This window comes from Phyllostomus discolor, chromosome 1, assembly GCF_004126475.2.
Source record: "Phyllostomus discolor isolate MPI-MPIP mPhyDis1 chromosome 1, mPhyDis1.pri.v3, whole genome shotgun sequence".
In the NCBI taxonomy this organism is placed as follows: Eukaryota; Metazoa; Chordata; class Mammalia; order Chiroptera; family Phyllostomidae; genus Phyllostomus; species Phyllostomus discolor.
In genome coordinates this window covers 24,759,230-24,774,979 of record NC_040903.2, presented here as the reverse complement: position 1 = coordinate 24,774,979, position 15,750 = coordinate 24,759,230, and the positions used below count along the sequence as shown (strand labels likewise).

General features: G+C 44.9%; 1 protein-coding gene across 8 annotated transcripts in view; it reads left to right on the top strand.

Annotated features, from left to right (window-relative positions):
* The window catches only part of RBM47 (RNA binding motif protein 47), a 141,711-nt gene that overhangs the window by 65,676 nt on the left and 60,285 nt on the right, over window positions 1–15,750 (top strand). Inside the window, exon 1 of one of the 8 annotated variants that reach the window (XM_036020010.1) lies at window positions 8,915–8,983. The exons of the other annotated variants lie outside the window; for them this stretch is intronic. The gene's annotated coding sequence lies outside the window, so the exon portion shown is untranslated. Of the gene's footprint in view, window positions 1–8,914; window positions 8,984–15,750 lie in introns of those variants that run through there. 8 annotated transcript variants of the gene reach the window in all.

Sequence of the window (15,750 nt, the reverse complement as noted above, 5' to 3'; positions counted from 1 at the left end):
TACCACACCCAACACAGTCCTCCTCCCTTCTGGCCTACCAGCAGCTCGCGGTCAGGGAACCGGGAGACCTCCCTCCAGTTCCCTCGCTCACGCAGTTTTCTGTTTGGAGAGCCCGCACTCTGTCCTTTCCTCTCGCGGGTCCAAATGTTGTCTCTCTAGGTTCAGCTCAAGTACTTCTCCCTCCAGCTCACTTTTGTCACCTTTTATCTGTATCCGGGATGGCAGGTCGGTTTACATCAGGTTCAGACAGTTGGAAGATTGAATATGTTGCATGGACACTCCCGAGAGCCCGTATGTGCTCAGAGGGAACGAGTTCCGGGATCCGTAGTGGTTTTGGCCGCAGGCACAAGAGGGAGGAATGACAGAATGTGTGCTGCGTACTTTCCGTTCGGACCTATAACTATCTTTTAGACCATAGCTACATGTGGCTATTTAAGTTTAGGTTACTTAACATTAAATACAATTAACATTTCCCCTCCTTGGTTGCGCTACCCACATTTCAAGTGCTCAATAACCACATGCGGCTACTGGACACGTATTATGCAGCGAGCATAGAGAACCATTGCAGAAACTTTTATTAGCCCTGTTTTAGCCAAATAGTTACATAATGACATATTTGCTTTGTGTGTGTGCCTTATTTTCTCAGTAAGGGCAAAAGCATTTTATGGGCAGGAATCCTCGGACACTTCTTTTGTATCCCTACAGCACCTAGCCAGTGCTGGGCATGTTGGAAATACCTTATAAGTATTTGTTGGATTGAGTTTTTAGTAATAATTTGGCAGTGTGCTCCTAAGGTAGAGTAGTAGAAGGGGAACTAACTTGGAAATCAGGAAACCAAGTTTCTGACCCCAGCTTTTCTGCCAGCTAGTGTGTGACTTGGAATATCTCATTTAACTGCAGTAGGTCATAGTTTCCTCAAGGGTAGACAGTGATAGGTTAGACTATATCAGAGGATTCTCCCAGATTTGGAATTTTGTGATACATGTAGAGTGTTCACTTTTAAGCAAAAACACAGGCACACACACACACACACCCAGAATAAAAACTAGCAGGTTACAAAATACTCTATCTTATTTTAAATCCCATTTATCTAATTTTCCAAGTTCGTGACTGCCATTTGAGGATTTAATTCTCTTCCAGATCTACAGCCAAACTCTTTTTTGAAGAGGATCATAGCAAAGGTGCGATGACTCCCCAAGTAGAGTCAGAGTTGGGCAAGTGTGTGGAGGATTAGGTAGCCTTTGTCAGTGAGAAGGTGATGTAACATCCACCTGACATTATAACACTATATTCAACCAAACTGTAGGCAGAAGTCACTCACCAGTATGGCCTGTGAAGCCTGAAATATTTACCATCCGGCTCTACGCTGGTGACTAATGACCTTCATGTACATGTCCAACCACTTTCCAAGGGCAGTCACTTTCTGAAATGTCATCAGGGCCTGTGGCTCAAACACAATGAAATAAAAGTCCCTATTAGTGTGCTCTAGAGCACCCTGAAGATAGGAAAGGAGGTGGGCTCCTCTGGGCCCCGCCGCTTACATCTGAAGCAGGCAGGGCCCTTGACTCTGTCCTGAAGGTGGAAAGTGAGTCCTTGGATCCAGTCTGTGTGTTCTGGTCTTGACTTTGGAAATCTGATGAGTCAGTTTCTGGCTCTGTCCTCCTTGACATTCGGCATTCACAGGAATAAATTCTGAAGGCCCTCGGAAGGGGAGAGCTGCGAGAATCCTTGGCCTCCGCGCTTCATCTGAAGAGGGAGCCCAGCTGTGCATCTCAGTTTATTCTTCGTATTCCTCCTGCAGACACTCCTTTCAGCCTATGAGGGGTCTGGACTGGGTGGGCGGATGGCTAGAGGGGCTTCCTGGAGAGCAGGGCGGGGAGGGGCCTGAACCGAGACGGGAGCCCCAACAGGTGCTGCTAAGACAGACTGCAAAGTTAAAAGTTCTAAAAGTAAGAATGATCCTTTTCCTTGTCCTACAAACGCCCCCCGGCCAGGTGTCCTGGCCCCTGGATTTCCCCAAACCCTCTTCTGCTTTCTCTCTTCTTTCACTGAGTGTCAGTTTCTAAAATGTGCCTTTTCTGTAATTATGTAACACTCCAGTTTGTCATCTTTTGTTTCCTGATCTATCCCCTTTTCTCCTCCCCTTGTCCACTCTCTCCTCTAGGCTATTTTTCAAAGTTTGCAAAGATTTTTTTTACAAATCTTTTTTTTTAACCGCCCTTGGCTTCTGTACATACACCTGCCCTTAGTTTAACCCAGAATGCCTCATCTAGAAATCCACATTTACAAAACAAAAAACATTTGAAAAGTAAATCTTTCCTTTGTTAAAGAAAACTTTCCCATATGAAAGATTAGTATCTCTCTCCCTGCCTTAGTATGTTTGTCACTTTCTACATTACATTATCACCAGTGGCCATTGGGGGAGGACGCCTAGGTGGCTGCAGTTGAATTCATTTCTGTATTTGCAGATCATGTGACACAGTGGAGCGCATGCCCTTGCCCCCATGTGGGACCGTAAAAACATTTACTTCCCCTGGTGTGTGTACTGTCGACCCTGAGCTCAGTAAATATATCCAGGGGCCTGGGTCATGATCATACAAAAGACAGGGCCTTGGCTCACTGAGAGCAATGGATGCATTGGCTTCGGTTGGTACAGATTCTTTTGGAGAAATTCCAGCTTATTCTCCAGGATGATTCTAGCTCAGCACCAAGTTCCCAGTGACTTCCAAATAGTAATGAGCACAGTGCCTCTGCCCCGCTGCTCCACTCTAAAATCCCCAGCCCAGAGTAATGCTATCGTTGTGCCCAGAGAAGCATCCAGGAGGAAACCTGGCTCCAAGTCAGAGTGCTGACGGCCAGTTCCGGATAGAATTCCCGCATGCTGTACTTAACAGCCTTGGTTTCCACTGTTGTGATAGCAGAATACACAGCTGTGAGACAGAGAGAAGATAAGCAATAGGGATTGACTTAACTAAATTTAAGATGCAAATATGCAAAAAATCCCTTCATCTTGGGGAATGTCTATTATTCAGAGTCCAGTGTAAGCCTAATAGTTACAAACTAAGATTTTGATGTCTGAGCAGGTGGGTTCCAGTCTTGCCTTCCAGCAGTCATTAGCTTCACTTACATGAATTTCTGTGTCCTCATTTATAAAACAGGGATTATAGTAGTAGTTGCTACCAAGGGTTTTGGAGGTGATTGAAAAGGTAATATATGTCAAGAATTTAGTGCTGGGTCTGGTGCAGAGTGGATGCTCAGTAAGTGTTGTGATTAGTGCTTCAGTACACATGTGAGGGGCACGGCCTAGAGCAGTGTTTCTCAAATGTTTGGGGCCCAGTGCATCTTATCGTGCAAGTGAAATAAAGGATGCTCAGGTAGATATAAACTTCAGATAAACAGTGACTTTTTTTCTTGGTATTGGCATGTCCCAAATATTGCATGGATACGTAGATTAAAATATCATTTGTTGTCTATCTGAAATTCAGGTTTAACTGAATACCCTAGATTTTTCACAGCTAAATTTGACAACCCTATCCTTACATTCTTAAAAATTATTGAGGAACCCAGAGTGCTTTTATTTATGTGGATAATATTTATTGCTATTTATCACACTAGAAATTCAAACTAAGAAATTAAAAATGTTCATTAATTCTTTCAAAACTAGCAATAGTAAAATCTTATGTTGACATAAATAGCATTTTAATGAAAAAAAAACTTTCTAAACAAAGCAGATGGTGAAAAGAGTGCATCATTTATATTTTTGCAAATGTATCCAATATTTTCCCTTAAATCTCTTGAATGACTGTCTTGAGAGAAGTCAGCCATATTCTCTTTCTTTCTTTCTTTCATTCAGTCATTCTTTCCTCCTCCCTTCCTTCCTCCCTTCCTCCCTTTTTTTTCCCTTGAGAGTATATTTATTAAAGCCTGTGACAGTGAAACAAGGAAGGACTTAGGACAGCAGAAGCCACAGGAGAGAGCCTAGGCAGGGATAAGCTGGCTCACTGGCAAGTTAGAAAAAAGGGGGACTTGGAGACAGGTTCAGTGGGGTAGCCCAGGACGAGCTGCTGCTGCCCACTGCTCCCCTGGCTGCAAGTCTTGTGGGGGCCCCTAGAGTTAAGGAGATGCGCCCTGAGAGGGAAGGGGAGAGACGGAGACGGGAAAGGCGCAAGTGTGCTACTGGGGTGGAGAGTGCGTTGTCAGTCAGCCGTATTCTTACATTTGCTTTGCCTTCCGTCTGTTGAGATATGTTATTTTCATCAAAGTATATAAAGAAAACTTAACTTCACAAAGATATATCATTGGGAAAGGGAGGAGTATTTTAGTAGCCTTTTTAGATAATCGTGAACATTCTTCTTCGACACTAAACCCAAACTCTAGGAGAGAGTTTCTTAAAGGTTAGTTGCACTATAGAATCTGAAACTATATCAGTCAACTTTTCATGCTCTGCTGCCCTAAAGTCCACTGGTTTATCGTGTACTTCGAGTGGATCACTTACCCATGCATGGCATGATTCAGTAACACCACAAATTGGTCAATTGGAAAATATTGGTTTACTGACTTGTGAAGATCTTCCAAATATTGACATATTTCATTATACAATATTAAAAAATCACAGTTGTGACTATCATAACTAATGTCGTCAGAAAAGCCTTTAATTATCGGCAAGCTGTCAAGCTCATGGTAGAGTGCAAGTTCTTCAAAATTTTAACTTTTGCTTGAAAGCTCACATTTTATTACTGGAAACAAATACTATCAGTCATATTCTCTGAAGTGGCATCCTTCATGTCCAGAAAATGTCTGCCAAATGCACAGTTTGAATCACTATATTTGTTTGCTGGTCATTTGTAAAAGTGGCGTTCTGTGACAAAGGCCGGTGTAGTTCACGCCAACTCAGACAGTCACACGACAACTTTCCTGGAGACCATCGCCACAAGTTGGTTCGCAGCAAGACTGCTTTAGGCACACTTCCCATTCGTCACAGAGAATACCAAGGAGATACATACAAGAGTCAAGACATGATCAAATCAGTATTTTCCTGCTTCCACAAGTACATTCTTAAGGAAAACTAGCTCTTAAAAAAAAAAAAAAAAAAAAAGGAAAACCCTTGAGTGCCTGGCGATGGAAAATGCTATGATTACTGGTGCAGTTTTGTGCCGCTGCCTTATTTTGCGCTCAGGTGCCCGCAATTCACCCACCATTGCCCTTTCACCGTTAGTGCAAGTGCCAGTGAGGTGAAGAAGGCAAAATATTAGAATTACTATGAAAATAGTTGTGGCCTTCCAGACCTCTGAAAGAGTCTTAGGGCCGCCCCCCAGGACACCCAGGACCTCACTTGGACACCTGCTGGTCTAGCAGGTGATGTCCCAGTGGAGACGGTGCTGGACAGTGTAGATTCATCTTGTGGTCCCCAGGCCCGTCCCAGTCTCTCCTTCCTTGGGCAATTTGGGAAAACACCAGGGATGTCGGGACCCTGCTTAGGGTGTGGGTTTAGGCTGGAGTGGGTGCAGAGCAGTTTCTGAGGCCACGCTCGGAGGCTCTCGGAAGCTGTCTCCAGAGAACTGAAGGGGCGCAAGTGATTCCGTGGAGTGTGCCAAGGCCTTTGGCGGGTTCCAGAAGTCTTAGCAGCTCCGAACAAAATCTTAACTTCTGCTGCTTCCTCCTCTCCTGTCTCCCAATGTCCAGAGGAGGTCAAAATACCTTTCAGAATCTGGAACCATCCTGCAGACCAAGTTTATGCTAAAGGATACCCAGACTAGAGGGAGGCCCCTGGGACTGACAGATACTCTGGACCAGGCCCTGGGAGTGCCAGTCTCCAGTGGCGGGTTATTCTGCCCCGTCAGAGCTCTGCTGCTAGAAATTCCAGGGGTGAACACCCCTGCGTGCTGGCACACCCAACACAATGGAACAAAAACTGAGCTTAGAACTGCATGCCTAGAAGTGGGGAAAGTGCTATTAGAAAACATTCGTGTTGTATAGAAGGCACAGTTCTTTCTCAGGGCCACAGAGTTTAGTCTCTGAGCAGCATGAGATACAGCATTTGAATACAGTAGGACAGCAAGTGCTGTGTGTACCACAAGGAACTTCAACACCTCCTGCAGTGTTTCAAGTAAACATCAGATTTATGGCCACAGAAAGAATGAACATAAAGGCAAACCTGAAGTGGGGGAATCCGTGTTGCCTGTGAATAGATGTGTTTATAAGCGTTCAGAGTGAACAGGACAGATTGTCTTTGGGATAAGAAGGAAATGGGGGAAAGGAGGTGGGGAGGCCAAGGAAAAGGACTAGAGTAGATGAAGAAGACCAAATGGGTTCCAAGCACCGAGCTCCGTGGCAGAAAATGTGCAGGTGGCTATTGATTTGGGCAACAGACTGGGCCCTGCAGTGAGCAGGCTGCAGCGGGAGAGTGCGGCTCAGGCGAGGAGCGGGCCTCGGGCTGGGACCAGTTCTGCCGTTACCAGCTGTGCGCTCTTGGGCGGTCTGGCTGAGCCCATTCCTCCTCTGTCTGATGGAATTAAATGCGAGATCCCATATCAGACAGGCAAAGCAACCCTAAACTCTCTGGCCCCCACTTGTACTTGGAGTGTGTAATCCACTGAGGCACTGCTTCGGATTTTACTATGTCTTCACATTTTTTTTTCCATCAAAATGCTACTATGTCCCTTAACAGTGAACACTGGACTCCATGCTGAGGGGTGTAGAGATGGATGCTCTGGTGGCAAAGACCAGAGGTCCCCAACCTCGGGGCTGTGTACCAGTTCGGGTCCAGGCCTGTCAGAAACCAGGCCACACAGCAGGAGATGACCTTGAATGTAATGTGCTTGAATGATGCTGAAATAATCCACCCTCCCCACCCTGGTCCGTGGAAACATTGTCTTCCACAAAACCGGTCCCTGGTACTGAAAGGGTGGGGGACCTCTGGCCCAGACAGCAGCTGACCTGCACACAAATATGTGACCCAAGAGAGGCACTAGTCAGGAAAGACTTCTAGGAAGTGATACTTATCGCCAGTCATGCAGGGTTGTCACTTTGGAGATGTGCTCTGTTGGTTTGCCCAAAGAAAGGCACCCGGGACAGCTGTAGCCAGGAGGTGGGTGATAGGGGTCAAGTGAGATAGACTCTAAGAACAGGGTCAGAGGCGGACCAGCCCTGAGGGAGGAGATAAGAAGAGGTATCCGAGAGGAAACCGTGCCACAATTGGCAGAAAGACTTGATTCAGACCAGGTTGGAACTGTAGGGCCCTGCAAAGAGGCACATTTGAGGGCAGGGAGTGGGTCGAGGTGTGTGGCAGCAGGGAAGCCCTGGCCTGTCGGGAAAGCTGAGCTTCAGCCCCAGGCCGCCAGCGTAGCCCCAGGACCTCGGGCCAGGTGTTAAATCTTTCGGGATCACAGGTCTCACTTGAGTGGAATCTGTATGATAAGAACCTCTGTTTTACTTCCCCCACCGGGCTGTTTGGTACGCTGCCTCAGATAACACAAGGAACAGGACGGTGAGAATAAATACTCCCTACCGCCACATCCCTACCATTCCTCAGGGAAGCAAGACAGAAGAGGAAGGAGAGAAGGACGGCGGAAAAGAGAAGGAGAGAAAAGAAGGAGAGGAGAGGCCAGGATGAGACTAGAAGGCAGGAGCCAAAAATGCGAAAGCAGAAGAGGTGGCAGCCTGGGCTGGAGGCCAGGGAGGCCCCTCACCACGCCCTGAGAGGCAGATAAACGGCCGTCCAGGGTCCCACCCTAGCCAGATTAGTCCCTCAGACTTCGGTGCAGTGAAGGCGATTGCCCTGAGTCACAGCACTAAGCTGAGGCATCCGTAAATGAGGAAGCTGAAAACAAGATGGGACCCACATACGTAAGGTAGGAGGGCCAAGAAATATTGCGGCAACCCTTAAAGACATTTTGAAAAGGTAAAGAGCTGCCCTGTGCCATTTTCCAGGCTCTCGGGTTGGCAGAGCTGTCCGTTCCTTGGAATATTTTCCCCGGAAAGGGGTGGAGACGAGAAAATAGGCTTTCTTACTTGCCTAACCTGACCTTGGGCGTGATTCTGAAGCCAAAGTCAATTCTTCCTTCTCTAGATGGCCTTGGGCTCCTTTTAAGTTTGACTATTGCTAAATAATTCTGCATTTTTACTTCTCAGACTGTCCTACTCACAGTAGGGCAGCTACGCACGGGGCTGCAGACTCCAGCAATCTCCACATGATGGTCCTTTAGAGCCAGGCAGGTGATCCCAGACACCCTCCTTTATTTTGTTAACCCTGGTGGTACCAAGAGGCACCTGACACTCTGAGTATGCTAATAATTCGGTGCCAGCAAGTTTCTGTTATCCTCCAGTTGTAATTGTTAACTTGAATGGAATGCAAAACTTCTGGTTTGAAGCAGAGTTGGTTTTTAACTGTGTATTTGCTTAAAGGATATGGAAAATGGGGAGTACGTTTCGTTTGCCGTGGAAGACGGTTTATGAACGCTTTCCTTGCCCTGATACATAGAAATATATGGTAAATGCATAGTTACTCGTGGGTCTACGGACTCACTGGTGAACTCTGCCCTTTATTAACGCTTGCTTTGACACTTCCAGGTTAGCAAGCCAAGACTTGCTTGGGGAGTAGAACAATGAGTTTTATCATAAGGCCACTTTAAGGAAAAAAAAACTGACACCACAAAACCTTTAACACTTCTGGTGTCAGAGTTTACTTCTTCAAGCCCTTTCTGCTTGCTTACCCCCACCCCTTGAAAGTTTGGGTGGGTTTTTTTCCTTCTGTGTTAATAGAGCCCGCCTGTTCATTTGCATTATTGTACATCACACGCTATCTTTGTGACCATTATATTGTGTTCTCTCAGTGGTGTTTGCTCTGAGGGTGGGACACAGGGCTGTTTAGTGTCTTGTAAAACATTTACCAAAAGCACTGAGCCATGGTTTTGAAGGGCATTCCCTTGCCAGACTGTGGGAGGAGAGAGCGAGCGGTGGAAAGAGAGCTCCAGGTGTTTGCCAGGTACTTGTTTTGTACTTTAGTATTTAGAAATGTTTAAAATTTCAGATTGCGTGTGATTCCAGGCCCCTTCTACTGAAGGAGTGGGGGTGGTAAGGGGAGGGGAGAGGGGAAAGTAATTTCTTTGCAAAGTGTATTTTTCAGTGGCTCTGAGTCTCCGGATAATTGTAAGCTTTGGTTTCGGTCAAGTGTTGTTTTCAGTTTTACTAGAGGGACGTGTGTGTCGTGGAGAGTGAGGTAGAGTCTACCTGTGCCTGAGGTTTGCGCGTGGTTCGGATCAGATGTTAGCCTTTGCTTCAGCACAGAACCAGGACCAGGTGCGGTGTTTCTAGGAGGCGACGTGTAACCTTGTGATTCGCACTTCAGTGTGCCCTGTGACTCATTCCATTAAAGGCTTTTGCTAAATGGTGGCTCTGGTTTCATGAAAATACTTCCAAACTTTCTTTCTTCCCCCGCCCCCCCCATCCCCATCCTGTTAAATTTCGACCGGATAACAAACGAAAGGTCCATGTGAAAGACTGTTTCTTACCCTCAAATCCCTCTCTGGAATGCATTCATTCAGTCGGTAGGAATGACTCTGCTCTGCTCATTGGTAGTTTTAGAGAAACTAACGAGTAAATACGTCTTGGACATACCAAGTATTTATTTTCTAGCTTGTTTTGGTGTAGAAAATATGAGCATATATGATAAAACTATAGAGCCTTAATCAAATATTTGCCTTTGAGCAATTGTAGTAATGATATCCTGGACACAGATGCCTCAGCCGTGTTGGTAGTGGCTAAAGCCCAAACGGCAAATAGGAAAATCAGGAAGAAAGAATAGCTCCAGAAGCTGCCTTGTAATGTATGCAGTATGGCAAACACGGAGTCTTTGGTCTCTACTCCGTCCAACGATGCAGTGCTTACTCCCTTTGTACATAAGTACAAAGACGATAGTAAAGCTTGAGAGCCCATTGATTATGAAAGAACTTGATTCTGGTACGTTTTTGCCCAGTGACGTTGGCAGTAAGAAGCCAACAGTCTTTCTCCTGACGAGTCCGTAGTCATTGCAAAATGGCTGGAAGAAATGATTGTTTTAAAATTAGGGGAAGCTTCCTTCCTGGGAAAAACTTCACTGTGGCTTTGTGTATTTAGGCAAATTGGACTAAATCTAACAAACTGTGAAGGTCAAAAGATGTCAAGTGCACCCAGAGGATAGCACGTTTGCTCACTTGTGTGTATGTGTATAGAAAATTGAGTTTGGCACAGCGTCATTTCACTACCCTGACCACCGGAAGTTTGTCACTTTCGGCAAGGAAATTAACTTTTTCTTTCCTCCAAGATTTTGGAACAGAGGTGAAAATACGTGCTTTCTACTAAGTGCACCCGAGAGACACACAGAGATTGCTTCATCTTCTGACCTTCTGTGGAACCCCTTACATTCAAAATAGAGACCTAGGACCAGGGAAGGGGCTTGTGCGTCAATTCCACCGCCTCTAAAAGAGATCCATGCTGTTCAAAGTTGGAAATTTTACCAGAAGAACAGAAAGGCTCTGGAAAAACGTCTAAAAATAAACCACTTCCAGATACTTGTCATTCCTCACTTCCCTTTATTTGACCGAGAAAATACCCTTATTCAGTGCCATTTCTTTGTTTAGCTTTTTCAAATTTGAAGTCTCAAAGATCCGTATGGAATTGTAAGAAACTGAGATCACCAAAAGCTACATTTGTTTCTCTTGTTAGGGGTTCTTAGTTACATGATGGTTGGTTGGTAGATCGGTTCACATGATCAAATTAAGGCCTGAATTACTTGGCCCGTATCTCTGGCATTTTAAACTTTGCTACTATTACACACGATATGGTGGTAACGCTTCTACATCAGGCTGGTTTTATAAGGCATAGAAGTGAGTCAAGTCTCTCCGCAAAGGGGGTTGTTATCTGTTCCTTCTGTCCTTTAGACTGTGAGCTCTCATTTCGTAATATGTCATGCAGGTGAGCTCTCTAGGGGCAGTAATGGGCCCCAAATGACGGGTGGTTTGCAACATGCATTAATGCCCAAGGAGTCAGGGTGGTTTGGGCCTGGACAGAACTGTCACGCACGGGTGTGGATGGGTGGCAGCAGTCTTTCCAGGTGATTTTGGTGACTGTGCCAGAGGTGTCACATTCGTGTGAGCTTGGGTCAGAACTATGAAGGCAACATGGAGGAATCATCATAAAGACTTGGGCTATTTGGGCTGGTTTTGTTTGGGTCGGATGACTGTGTATAGATTAGCTGAGCAACAGCTAAAACCCCTTCAGTTGCCTGGTAAACTAAGGTCTTAAGTAAGACACAAAGCAGTGCTCACAGCAGCCGAAACTAATGCCGGTGAGTCCACCAGGGCCTTGCTCCGTGCCAATTGGCTCTTGGTTTAAATCTTTGAATACAGTTCCAGGTTTCTCAATGTGTAGTAAAGCAGAGCTTTCCTCTTAGTTAGCTAATGATCGTTCATTCCTGCACGATTCATTCATTCACCAAATACTTAGCTCTCATTCTGGGCTAGGGTCTCATCTCTCAGTTCTTAAATGTCACTTCTTCAACTCGACCTTCCCAAACCCCCTAAATTAGGCCCAATATTTCCCCCTTAAAGATATCACACTTGTTTTTTGATTATGAGTATCTCATTCACCACTATATTTCCAGTGCTTAGCACATATTAGGCATTCAAAAAATGTGCACAAAATGTATGAATACATGAATGAAAGAAAGTAAATGAGGAAGACTAGGATGGTTAGAGGCAGGCGTGCAACAGTGAAAAATAGCCCCAGGTAACAGGGAAGGGGCAAAAACTATAGTCACTCAGTACAGGAGCAGCAGCCTTTGAGGCTGTCACTCCATTTCAGCCCGGCTTGACCACGTACATTTCTAAGGGTAACCTTGGTTCACCAAGAAGATGTGCTCAGTAGCATCTGTTTAAAATAATAGTGAGGTCTACAAATCATTTTAAAGATTTTTATCCAAGAAAGCAATATTTGTTTTTTTTTTTTACTTAAATGGTTAAATTTAATTATTTGGAAAATTTCATACATGACTAATGCTTTATTCTTATAATTATGAGGTACCTGTGAATATGTTTCTCACTCATGTAAACGTAAAAAGAGACTGAAGAATGCATAAGAGAAAACCCTCATGTAATAAGATTAAGTTAAATAAGTACTTTAAAAATGTTATTTTGAACAGTATATGTCGAGGTGTAAAGGCAGTGAAATGCACAGCTCTTGAGTGTACAGCTTGAACTTTCACATGCGTATGCACCTGCGTAACTGCCACTCAGATCAAGGTCCAAGACACTGTCAGGCTCCCAGAAGGCTCCCCTGTGTCTCTCTTCCCTGTTACACTCACGCACACGTGCCCGTCGCAGGTGGCTTCTATCACCGTAGATCAGCTCTGGCTGTTCTTGCACTTGATAAAAATGGAATCATATAGTGTGTGCTCATTGTATCTGGCTTCTTTCACTCAACCTTGTGTCTGAGACATTCACCTACATTGTTTCATGTACCTGTAATGTATTCTTTCATCGCTGCATAGTATTCCTTTGTAAGAACAGACCACAATTAAAAACACGAGTGTATGAGCTGAAATCACTCCCTGTGTATGCCAGCTCTTCCAAGTTAAATGATCTCATAAAGGGTGGGATGGGAATGTCAGCCCCTGAAAGGGTGGAAGGAGAGGAGGCTCTTTCTGGGAGTGTATTTGCTAAGCGCTCTGCATGGCCTGTTCATGTAAACTGGAACCATCGCCTATGGAGGTGATTGTTGCTGTTTTGCAGATGAGGAAACTGAGCCTGAGAAAAGGCTCACGACTTCACAGCTGGGCTGAACTAAATACACAAGCTGTTAGTTGCAGCAGACAGAGATCCAGTCCTGGCAAAGGCGATGCCAAGTGGCTCTTGAGGCTGTGCCACCTCGTTAACGCAGACTGGGCTGGAATGCAGTAGTGCAGGCTTGTGTACCTCCCTGTCCAAAGCCTGACATTGACCTGACAGTTCTTAGGTCATCGCTCTGTCTTTCCCTTCAAAGTGTGTCTTGTTTTGAAAAGAAGGCTATTGTGCATTTTATATTCTTACCTTTCTTTACGAATATATTTTCTGCTTATGAATAATTTATTGTCAGATGCACATGGTATATTCTAAAATTTGTATTTAGCAACTTTTGAGGTTTCTCTTTTTAGAGATCAGGTTGTAGTATCTGTACATCAAGAAATATTCAGTCACCGTAAGAGAGACAGGTGAATTTCAAGTCAGAGCTGCTGAGAAATTTTCTGGGAGGCAAATGTCAGGTCTTTTAAAGCAGGTTTTGAAACATTTCCAATTCCAACTCTCAGAGGCTCTGCGCCCTGACCCAGTGGGTGTCCAAGACTCTGATTCAACTGAACGTCTCAGAAATGAACAAACTTTCAAAATGTCCTTTTAATTACTACCCTCCTCGATTTTCCATTCTACACATATATGTATTCACAAATATTCTATTCTTACCTCAAAAGTTACCAGACACTGAAATTAAGAACAAACTGACAGTAACCAGAGGGGAGGTGGAGGGGGATTAAGGGGGGGAAAGGGTGAAGGGTTGTCAGGAACATGTATGAAGGACAGACACATGGACAAAACCAAAGGTGGGGTAGGATCGAGGGTGAGAAGTGGGGATGGCTGGGTGGGGGGAGAAGTGGGGAGGAAATGGAGACAACTGTACTTGAACAACAATAAAAAAAAAACACAGGTGACCAGACACTTGCTCAGAGTGTCCTTCATTTAGAATAACAAAAGGGAGTATATATCTTTTATATTTTTTTCTAGCTGTGAATGAAAGAAGTTTATGTTTTTAACTTTGTGTGAATATCATTAGGCACATCAGTGTGGCCAGCCCATCTTTTCAGGGAGGCTGCGGGTAAGCCGGTCAGCCCACTCCTGGCCCAGTGGAAGACAAGGAGCGTCCCTGATAGCGTCCCAGTCACCGGTTAAGCTTTGTTGTTTTCACAGTTAGGAGGAAGCCCCTTTTATATGGGACGCCTAAAAGCAGTCATCGAAGGTTCGATTTGGTTTTTATTAACTTAATGAAAAACCACAGGAACTATACCTTGTAGTTGCATACTTTTAAAAACACTTTCTCAACTAATTTTTATGGTTACCTTTTTATAAAAGTTCTCAGATGTTAAATACACTCATTTCGTGTATCAGAAAGCCGAAGTGAAGACACTCATTCCACGTGGCACTCACTCCTTCCACAGCTTCACCAACGTCTGGGTGTCACTGTTCCGTGGGAGAGAGGGTGCAGCACTGGGGGGGGGGGGAGCGGGGGTGTCTGGCTTGGCCTAGGGGACCAGGAGTTCTCGTTGACCTGCCCTCAGACAGGGCTCCCTGGAAGGGAGCCTGCGCCTGTGAACAGAACTGGACTCCTCACAGCGAACTGGAGAGAGCGAACGCTGTCACGTGTGACTTTTTTTTCTCGGAGGATTGTGAAACGCCAGCATTTAAGTTAGCCGTTGTTGAAGTAGGCGCCGCCTCTGTGTCAATCACAAATGCAAACTTGAACTCTGAGTAGGAACAAAGGCTTTCACTCCGCTTTTCTCATAAAATGGCTTCTTCTTGTAAAGCCGTAGACATGCCCACTCTTTCATTTTTAAATAAAAAAAAAAATATTAGAGCAGTTCCTGTGCTGTTGTCTGGTAATAGATATGTCAGAGAAGGTAAGATCCTAACAGGAGGGTGTAAAACCTGGGCATCTGCCCACACACACACACACACACACACACACACACACACACACGTGGTTGAATATAACCCCATTTATAACGTGAGGAAGCCTTTACCTGCCACATAAAACGATAGGGATAAGTATTTTACCTGGAACTTTAACATGAAATAAAGTTCATAGAAAAAAACCCACCAGGCTCTGAGGGAGTGGGAGGCTGTGGAAAGAACACTTGCCCAGGAATCAAAGAACTGATCTGTTCTGGGCCTTCCTTGCCCTTCATTCTGAGACTTAGAGAAACTTCTTCATGAGTCTAGCCACTCCCTTTTATGTAGTGCCCTCACGTGATCTCTATCAAGAACCTTAGAAATGCGTAACCCATTCATCACACTGGTGGGCTTCTGTTCGAAATGATGCAAAACAGAGGAAGTTCTCTGAAGAACACCCAAATGTCCACCCCTGATGAGAGAGTTTATCATTTTAAATTTAATTACCTGTATTTCCATCTAATCTCTTTCTTCCTTGTGGTGTTTAATAAGAAATCCTCTACCTGGCTGGTGTGGCTCTGTGGATTGAGTGCTGGCCTGCAAACCACAGGTCACCAGTTCAATTCCCAATCAGGGCACATGCTTGGTGGTGGGCCAGGTCCCCAGGAGGGGGTGCATGAGAAGCAACCACACATGGATGTTTCTCTCCCTCTCTTTCTCCTTTCCTTCCCCTCTCTCTAAAAATAAATAAAATCTTTAAAAATTAGAAAAAAATTCTCTATAGAAGAGAGGGTGGGGGTGGGGAGAGAGAAAGAAAATATATGTGTGTATATTTCTCCCCTCTCCCCCTTTGTTTTCCACGGTAAACATGGATTTCTTGTATTATCAGAAGAAGCATACACAAATGTTATTTCTAAAAACAATGACTGAAATTCAGAGTCATCTGCTGGCACATGCACAAGATAATGACAGTAAACACTTATTATCCAAGGTGAAGGGCAGCAGAAAACAGTGACCATGGGAGGTTATTGACCTTCCAGTTGTATGCTCGGCTGGTAGGACTTTTCGAGCTCTTGGATCC